The following is a 10229-nucleotide window of genomic DNA, read 5'->3' as shown; positions in this document are numbered from 1 at the left end:
CTTTATAAACATAGAGGTAAATATTCAGTTAAAACTGACTAATTTTTTTGTAACTGATGCCATCCACTGGAATACATTCTATTATTAGAAGCTTAGGAGTTATAATACCATAAAGGATCAGGAGGTGGGAGCCATGATCCTCCAGTAATATCCATATCATTGGATGACAATGAGGGTTTGTGATCGTCCCACATTATTGGGTAGGAGAATGGTGGTTCAAGTACATAAGAACAATATAAATGAGAAGTACTTACCTGAGCAAAACAAATAGAAAGAAATACAAGACAGATAATACCTGATTAGTACAAATGGAATTGGCTATGATGCTTGCCAATAAGGCAAGGAATATATTCTCAGTAGTGGGTGGTTTTCCTGTATTTTCTACAGCAGTTCTGTCTTGGTCTGAAAGATGTTTTACAATTCCCCAGGTAATAACTGGAACTCAATGAGTAGCCAGCTGCACTTCTGAATTATGGACTGAAATACTCTATTGATATACATCTAGGAGTTTCTCCTGAGTCATCATCATATCCTGGGGGGTGTCAAGGTGATGGAGTACATCTCTTGGATCAGATTTATGGTGGGTTTGGTCACTTCTGGTATCAGATGTCAATTTTTGATAAGGTTTCACAAGGCAGGCTGGAATCTACAAAGGGCCTGTAGGAGAAAGAGCAGCAGCATAGCCTCTTCCCCATGCTAATCATTTGACCAGTCCTGGCCATTGAGGGATACCTAAATGCTAGGCTTGGGGTCTTCATTTGGGTGAATGAAATTTCTTTCAGCAGCAGTTAAAATGTCCTTACAACAATATAAAAATTTAATTGTAAAAAGAGCTTTTGTAGTTGTTCTGGGGGACTTAGTCTATCCTCCATACTTCCACTCTTTTATTAGTTGATGTTTAAGGACACCTTGCCCAATCTTTCAACAATGGCTTTGCTTGTTGGACTGTGAGGAATACCTGTGGTGTGTTTAATGTGCCATTGTTGAAAAAAAGAAAAATGAGGGAGGTGACTTGATGTCATCCTGAGTGGCTTGTGGGCAGGTACCTGTGTGCAGTGAGCCATGGCTGGTTGGGAGCTGGGTTGGAGTTTCTGGACTTCTGCAGAAGTCTGCTCTCTTCCCAGGCTAGCATAGAGCTCCTCATTTTCCTGGCCTCAACCCAGGACTGAGCTGGGAGCATGCTCCAGCACTTCCAGAGCCAGGGAGAGAACCCAGGAGTGCCACTGCCCAGTCCCAGAACCCAGAGTGGAACAAGTGCAAAAGAGCCCTGAACTGCATCCCTGCCCCATGGGCAGCATCAGGGGGTCAGTGACCAAAGTCTAGATTTTTGAGAATCAGGGTGAGAACCCTATCTGGACTCTCCTAGACCCTCAAGAAGGACGTAGGCCTGAGCCATCTTCCTTTCTATCCAGCCTGCACCCCAGGGCTAGGCAGTTGCCAAAAGCCCTGGTGGGGGGCTAACGATTGTGGTTGTGGCCCCCCCTCCAACCTGATGAACCTAAGTTAGTCCTCTCAGCCTCATCCAGCATCCTCCAGGCTGAGAGAGAACCCCAGGGGCTGTGAAAGCTTGACCTGCTGCCTGTCAGCTATGGAGATGAAACTGCCTCCTACCCCCCACAAGCCCCTACTCCCCAGGGCTGTTGCCTGTGCCCCCCAACTGAAAAGGTGGATGGCTTCTTCCACCAGTCCCTTCACAGGACAAGTTCCTGGCACTCTCACAGATCTGCTCCATTCCGCTGTCAGAGCAACCAGCAAGAGCTCACACCACTGCCCCTGCTCAAAGAAGTCCTGGCCTCTGAGCTGGCCCAATGTGGGGTATGTTTGACTTCTTGGACTGTGTGGCTGACCTAAAGAGGAAGGAGGTAAATTGGGCAGCACTCAATGACCTGGTAGAGTATGTGAGTAGAACCCAGGGTGTCCTCATTGAGCCTGTCTACCCAGAAGACATCATCCGAATGATCTCAGTGAATATCTTCCAGATCCTGCCACCCAGTGAGAACCCTGAATTTGTCCCTGAAGAAAACAAGCCCAATCTCGAACCTTCATGGCCACATCTGCAGTTGGTATATGAGTTCTTTCTGCGTTTCTGGGAGAGCCTAGACTTCCAGTTCTCTGTGGCCAAGAGATTTGTGGATCAAAAGTTTGTCCTGATGTTTTTGGAGATATTTGATAGGGAGGACCCTAGGAAGCGTGAGTACTTCAAGACTATTCTACAATGGGTCTATGCCAAGTTCCTGGGTCTCTGGGCCTATATCCAGCAAACAGTGCAACCTTATCTTCCTCTGGTTCATCTATGAATTTTAGCACTTCAATGGTATGGGTGAGCTGCTGGAGATCACAGGAAGCATCATCAATGGCTTTGTGATGCCCTTGAAGACCGAGCACAAGCAGTTTCTGGTTTGCAATCTGATTCCCCTGCATTCTGTCAAGCTGCTGTCTGTCTTTCACGCCCAACTGGCATACTATGTAGTGGAGTTCCTGGAGAAGTATGCCACTTTAGGAGAGCATGTGATCTGGAGGCTGCTCAAATACTGGCCAAAAATTTGCACCCAGAAGGAGGTGAAGTTTCTCAGAGAGATGGAAGAGATTCCTGATGTCATTAAGCACTTCCCAGTTCATGAAGGTCAAGGAGTCTCTCTTTAAGCAGGTGGATTGCTATGTTTTCAGGCCCTATTTCCAGGTTGCCAAGCGGTTTCTGTATTTCTGAAACAATGAATATATCCTGAGCCTCATTGAGGATAACTGCCACACTGTGCTACCTGCTGTGTTTGGGACCCCGTATCAAGTCTCCAAGGAGCACTGGAATCAAACCATCATATCTCTGATCTACAATATGCTAAGATGTTCATGGAGATGAATGGAAAGCTGTTTGATGAACTCACAGCCTCCTACAAGCTGGAAAAGTAGCAGGAGCAGCAGAAGGCCTGGGAGGGCCAGACTCTGTGGCAAGGCTGGGAAGAGTTGCAGCTACCAGGAACCCAGGGGTGCTAGGGAGGCCCCATCCTGTGGTTTACACCCCAGGTGGCCACCAGTGGGAGGTCAGAGCTAGAAAGCAGCCTAGAAAGTGAGAAGCTAAACCCAGAGGGGCCAGTTCCTCAATCCCTTCTCCTGCCCAGGGACACTGAGAGACACACACCTTCTGCAGGCCTTGCCAGAGTAGATTCTGAGGACTCTGTGCCCATCCTAGCTTTCACTGGGATGAGACAAGGAAGGAAGATGGTGCTCTTAGCAACAGAACTCTCAGGTCTTTGTGTCAGGACTTTATCTGGGCAAACTTGACCAGAAAGCTGCTATCAGGGATCTTTCCCTGCCTTGCAAAGCTGGGCTCCAGGCTGCAGGCAGGCTCTTAGCCCCTGCCCCAAGCCTAGGGAAAGGACACTCTGCTCTTCACCTACCCTTGCCTCAGGCCAGCTTGAGGTTCTTCCTTAGCCCCACCATATAGTCTGTGGTCTATTTAGTCTTGCTGAGCTCATTCTCAAAACAGATAGATACTGTCCTGGGCCTGGAGCATCTTCCTCTCCCCTCCCTTGTCCCCTTTTTATTTATTGGGCACAGACAGGGGTGAGTGGACGGACAAAAGATTCACAGAGTCCTGAGGTAAGAGTCACAGTAATAATGGTCTATATCCCTTCCCCTGGATGGGGGGTAGACTTAATAAAAGAGAGAAACAAACAAACAAAAAGAACAAATAAGAAAAATACGTTTGAAGTATAAGGAGGGCCATCATATGTTCTAATTTGTGAAGGAGTGCTGAAGTGGCTATTACTGACACAAAAGTTTCTGTACATGTTTGGTAGTTTCTTCAGCTTAGCAACTGGTATGGATCATGCCAGAAATGTGAATATATTTAAATTTAACAAAAGAAGGGAAATGTATGCAATTCATTTGCCAAAGGGCATTTGCCTGTAAACATCAGGGATTTACTCCTATGGGGAGAGAAGTATATTTCAGTTGACATTCTGGGAAGGCTCCATTAATATCTTGAGCCTGAGGAAATGTCAATACTGAGCCTGTGCAGTCAATACTGGAATCTTGGCTGGAATATAAAGAAAGAGTAACTTGCTGTGGTTGAATGGTTTGAGTTCCCAAAATACATGCAAGATTTTGTTAAGGTTTCTGAATCTTTATTTTTTTCTTGAGTAATTTGAAGACCTGCCTGGGGTTTGGAGCTGACCTTCTGGGAGGCAAGGCCACTTATTTTGAGGAAATATACTTGAGTCAAGGACCGAGTGCAAACCTGGCCTCAGCGGTTTTCCTGTTACGGCTGGTTCCTGAACCAGATTAGATGAGAGCCATACCCTTTGATCACAACAGACTGCTGAGGATGCTGTTTGACCCTAGGTTGTTTTTAAGCAAGTTATGCAACCATGAAGAGATCATGCCTTCAAGCTACTGTATATAAAAGCTGTGCAATAAAACTGAGATTGCTGCGTCCTATTGACAGCCCTCCTGATCCTGCGGTTTGGTGTCTTTCTTTGACACAACCCGTGCCGTCTACTCCCAGGGTCCATAATAACGTTTGCCAGGCAGATTTCTAGCAGGTGGTGCCCCAAACAGGGATATTAGGAATACTGACCACACGAGACAGCCCGATAAAGTTGTTTTGCTGTGTTGCGGCTGACTTATAGGTGAGTCCCTAATATAAAGTAGGTCATATACTTCTGTAAATTTAGGTATACTAAGGGGGTGCATTGTTCATCAGGAGTAAAGCATGGGACAGTCTGGGTCAAAGGACAGTGATTTGTATGTGCAAGTGTTAAAGTGTATGCTCACAGCTCACAGAGCCTGGTTGCAGACTCATTAATTGGAGCATTTTTTGCAGCTTGTGGAGGAGGTATTTCCTTGGTTCCCTGAAGAGGGGACTGTCAATTCGGATACATGGGATAAGGATGGGTCCTGCTTGAAAGCTTGTTATACTGCTCAAGGGCCTGATGGGGTCTCCATTGAAACTTTCATCAACTATAATTTGGTGAAGAATTGCCTCGACCCAAAACCTGAGGTTGAGTGAATGATTCCCTTCTGTCACACTCCCTCTGAGCCTGCTCTCGATGATTGGGATGCCCTCAATTTTCTCCCTAAAGAAGATTCTCTGTCCCCAGAAGAAGTGCAACAGCTTGAGGAGAAAGCTGCTTGATATCATGAGGAAGAAGAGCAGCCTCCCAGGGATGAAAATTGTAGTGATGATTTTGAGGGAGTGCCTACTAAAGACTTGATTAAAGCTTTCACAGCCTTACAGGCTACCTTAAAGAAAAAGGAGGGAGATTGCTCTATGATCCCTCCTTTAGCTCCTGTTGTTCTGTCTGCTCCCCAGCTCCTGCAGCTCCTGCTCTCCCTGCTCCAGTTCCATCTCGTCACACGTCTTTTGCAGCCACTGTGTACCCCGTCTGCTACTCCATTGCAACAAGCTTTGCATTTGGCCTATGAAGTGGGGGGAGGATATGTCTAGCTTTCATGCTTTCCCTATTTGCATAGATCCAATTTCTAATCAGCAGTACTATGAACCCATTCCCTTTAAAACTTTGAAGGATATAAAGGCAGATATGTCTCAATATGGAGCCACTGCTCCTTTTACTATGGCTATGATAGATTCTTTAGGGCAGGGGTCCTCAAACTACGGCCCGGGCCACATGCGGAGGTGTGAATTGTATTTGTTCACATATTGTTTTTTACTTCAAAATAAGATATGCGCAGTGTGCATAGGAATTTGTTCATAGTTTTCGTTTTTAAACTATAGTCCAGCCCTCCAACGGTATGAGGGACAGTGAATTGGCCCCTGTTTAAAAAGTTTGAGGATGCCTGCTTTAGGGGATGATGCCTTGTCCCCTAATGATTGGAAGAGTATTGCTAAAGCATGCCTCTCCAGAGGGGATTACCTCTTGTGAAAGGCAGAATATATGAATAAACCTGATGAAATGGCTCGGCATAATCATCAGGTTAATAATGGAGGTTCCTATGATATGCTTACATGTATGAGAAATTATTCTGATACTATAGCTCAAGTCAATTGGCCCCACTTTGTATATAATCAGGTTGCTACGATGGCATTAGCCACCTGGAGGCAGCTACCCTCACAGCTCTGAACAGAGGAACTGATTAAGATTTGCCAGGCCCCTGATAAGAATTACCAAGATTTTGTTGCCAAGATGTTGTTGCAAGGTGTGGTTGTGTTATTGCTGACCCCGAGGCTGGGACTTTGATTGTTCGCCAATTAGCATTGAGAATGCTAATTCTGCCTATCAAGCTGTGATATACCCTTACAAAAAATGAGGTTCCTTGGAAGATTATATTCACATCTGTGCAGAGGTTGAATCTTCTTATACTCAGGGGGCTGAATTCAAAGATTGGATGAAAGGTGTACCCATTGGAGTGGTGTATCAGCAGATGCAAGGAAATAACCAATGGGTAACCCCCCTCATGTCTCTGGGCCCCAAAGAAATGACAATTGTTCCAATTGTGGAAAGCCTGATCATTTTAGTAAGCAGTGTCCGCAATGCACTCAGGGACCTTCAACACTTGTGCACATGTGACCCACCTCTTTGGGTCACATGTGACTATACTAAATGCCAGCATGGCTTTCATTGGGCTTATGAATGCAAGTCAAAAACTGATCCTCAGGGCAGGCCTCTTAAGCCAACTTCAGGAAACTGGGTCCAGGCATCCCCCATGGCCTGACAAACAATTGGAGAAGTTACCCACAACCCAGGGGAGACAGTCCTGTCTCAATTGTCTCCACTCCCCGGAAAGGCATTGAATCCTTTTCTTGAGCAACTCCCAGCTCTGAAGGACTGGACCTCAGTTCTACCTCCCACTACGTATTAACCCCAGAGCTAGGAACTCAGAGAATTTCCACAGGCATTTTTCTGCCATGCTGGGGCTCCAAGTTGTTCTTGGAGATACTGACTCTGACTATGAGGGAGAAATCAAAGTTATGCCAGCAGCCCCTCGTGATATTGTGTCTGTCATTCCTGGAAAACACATTGCTAAGATTATCCTTGTACCCTTCCAAAAATGCAGACAGGTCCCAAAAGGGTCAGAATAGAAGACCAGGGGATTCAATGATGCCTATTGGGTCTTAGCTATTTCTCAGGAACACCCCAAACTCAGGCTTACTATTCAAGGCTGTTCATTCCCAGGTATCACTGGTCATGTCAAAACAGCATTGGCCTTCACCCTGGCCTCTGACTCCATCCATGGCTCAGTTGCAAGGAATAGGTATTAGTCAAAATCCCCTCTAAAGCTCTTCCCTCCTTACTTGGACTGACCCTGAAGGTAATTCTGGTACTTCCCAACTTTGTGTGCTGGAACATCTTCCATGCAATTTATGGGGAAGGGATGTTCTCAAATAATTGGGAGCACTTCTCATCAGCCCAAATGAAACTGTATATCTAGTCTGATGCTTAAACAAGGCTTTAATACCCTATCAGGGTAGGATAAACATGCACAGGGTATAACCCAACCTCTGTAGCTGCAATGGCCCTTACAGGCCTTTTCCTTCAGGCCACTGATGAAGCTGCTCACCTGACTGCAGATCCTATTGCATGGAAAATATCTGACCCAGTCTGGGTAGATCAGTGGCATTTGACTCAAGAAAAACTTCAGGCAGCTGAGACATTGGTACAAGAACAACTGGACCTTGGTCATATTGGGCCCTCTAATAGCCCTTGGAATACTCCCTTTTTGTTATTAAGAAAAAATCAGGAAAATGCCAGTTGTTACAGGACCTCTGTGCAATTAATGCTACTATGGAGGTTATGGGAGTTTTTCAGCCTGGATTACCATCCTCTGTTGCTGTCCCTAATTCATGGCTTGCTTGTTATTGATCTTAAGGATTGTTTTTTCACTATTTCTCTTGTGCCCCGGGATTGCTGGCATTTTGCATTTAGTCTCCCATTTATTACTTTTGAACAGCCTATGCATCATTTTCAATGGTGTGTTCTGCCTCAGAGAATAGCTGACAGTCCCACTCTCTGCCAAAAATTTGTAGCTCAAATTCTCTCCCCTCTTCTGACAGCAGTATTCACTGGTTTACTGTATTCATTACATGGAAGACATTCTTTTTTCTCATCCTTCCTGAGATGTTTTAGATAAAATGCTGAGTCATTTAACTCATCATTTCACTCAGCATAATTTGGTTGTAGCCCCTGAAAAAATTCAACAGACTTATCCCTTGGATTACTTGGGCATGAAAGTTTTACAAGTTCCATGCACCCTCAACACATTGTGTTGGATACCTCCCATCTGCAGACTGAATGATTTTAAAAAACTCTTATGTGTTATTAGTTGGCTGTTCACATAGCTTCATATCACAACTCATGAGTTACTTCCTCTTTTTGACATTTTATAGGGAGACTCTTCCCCCATTTCTCCCTGCTCTTTCACTCCTTCAGTGCATTGCTGCTTTAACTCTAGTGGACCAGGCTTAAAACCAGGCTTAGGTTGCTTGAATAGATTATGCTTCTCCTCTAACCATTATAGTTTTGGATACTTCTTCATTTCCTACCTGTTTTTTTGGCAGGTCACCTCTATCAAATGGCTGCATTTGCTATCTTCTCAGCACTGCACACTGTCCCCTTATCCTGATTTAGCTGCTCAACTCATCAATGCCACCCACACCCATGCATGTTAATTGTGCAGGATTGATCCTCATTTTATTATAGTCACCTTTACTGCAGCACAAGTGAATCAATTGTGCAGTTTAATACTGCTTGGCAGCTTGCCTTTGCCAGTTTTGTGGGCCAGATTACTTATCATTACCCTGGATCCAATCTACTTTCATTTTTTGTGCCAGCAACTTTTAATTTTTCCTTGCCTTTGTTCTGATGTCCCACTTCCTCATGCAGACCTTGCATTTAGTGATGGTTCCTCTTCTGGCTATGCTGATTTAGTTTTACATGGTCAAACTTTTATCTGTTGCACTTCCTTCTCTTATGCCCAAAGAGTTGAGCTAGCTGCTGCTCATTTGACTTTTCCAAAGTCTTCCCATTTTAGTGAATGAGTTTTTTGCTGTTTGCAGATTTTGGAGGAAGCCACAAATGGCCCCTCAGTACACTTAGCTCTCCAAACACTCTTGTTACATTTTCAGCAGACTTTACTTGCCCAGTCTTCCCCCTATTATGTTGGTCACCTTCGTGGTCATAGCGCATTGCTTGGGTCTTTAGCTGGAGGCAATATACCATTGCTGATTATCTTTGTTTTGTGGGCTTGGTTATGTTGTCTATGACTGATAAGACCCAGGACTCTCACGCCATTCACCATCAAAATACACATACCCTGCATCTGCAGTTTGGTATTTTGCAAGAATCAGCCTGACAGATTGTGAAGCAATGTTCTTATTTCTTACCTCATGTTCCACTACCTCATTATGGAGTTAATCCTCAGGGCCTCTTGCCTGGGCAGTTGTGGCAAATGGATGTCATCCATTTTTCTTCTTTTGGTAAACTTGCTTGTGTGCATGCTTGTATAGATACCTATTCAGGGTTTCCATGGCTTCCGCCCATTCCAGAGAAGCTATCAAGGATGTTAAAGCACATCTTTTGCATTGTTTTTCTGTTCTTGCAGTTCCCAAAGTTATCAAAACAGACAACGCCCCTGCCTACATGTCAAAGGCCCTTGCTTCTTTTATGGCACAGTTTTCTGTCTACCATTCTTTTGGTATTCCTTACAATCCTCAGGGCCAAGGAATTGTGAAATGGGCTCATGCCTGCTTAAAGCTCCAATTGGAAAAAAATTAAAAAGGGGAGTTGGATCCTCACACCTCAGAACTATCTCTCATGCACTTTTTGTCCTTAATTTTCTTTCATTAGATCAAGAAGGCTAGTCACCTGTGGATTGCTGTTGGCATCCCTGTCCTGGCTCTTTCCCCTTGGTTAAGTGGAAGGACTCCCTCACAGAATAGTGGTTTGGCCCCAGTCTGGTGCTCATTTGGGGATGAGGGAATGTTTGTGTCTTTCCAGAGAGCGTGGATGCACCCTGCTGGCTTCTGGAGAGGATCATCAAGGATGCAAGCCATCACAGCATGGGATGTCTCCCCCAAGCGTCTTTGCCTCCCTGCCAATTACTAGGGCATGAACACTCTTTGGATGACTTCCTCCTGTGGAGATCTTGTTCTTATACCCCCAGAGCTATCCACAAGATTTTTGGCACCTTCTTTTTGTGTAGGACTGGTCCCGTCCCTTTTTGGCTGTTATGAATAAAGCCAGGTCCCCTTCTTTGTTGCTCTCAGTGGTGGA

General features: G+C 45.1%; 1 pseudogene; it reads left to right on the top strand.

The window, feature by feature from the left end:
- The first annotated feature begins 1588 nt into the window (after positions 1-1588).
- LOC128576905 (serine/threonine-protein phosphatase 2A 56 kDa regulatory subunit beta isoform-like) lies at positions 1589-3279 on the top strand (annotated as a pseudogene).
- Positions 3280-10229: the final 6950 nt, after the last annotated feature.

Source organism: Nycticebus coucang, chromosome X (assembly GCF_027406575.1).
Source record: "Nycticebus coucang isolate mNycCou1 chromosome X, mNycCou1.pri, whole genome shotgun sequence".
Classification (NCBI taxonomy): Eukaryota; Metazoa; Chordata; class Mammalia; order Primates; family Lorisidae; genus Nycticebus; species Nycticebus coucang.
This window is presented reverse-complemented; position numbering and strand designations above follow the sequence as displayed.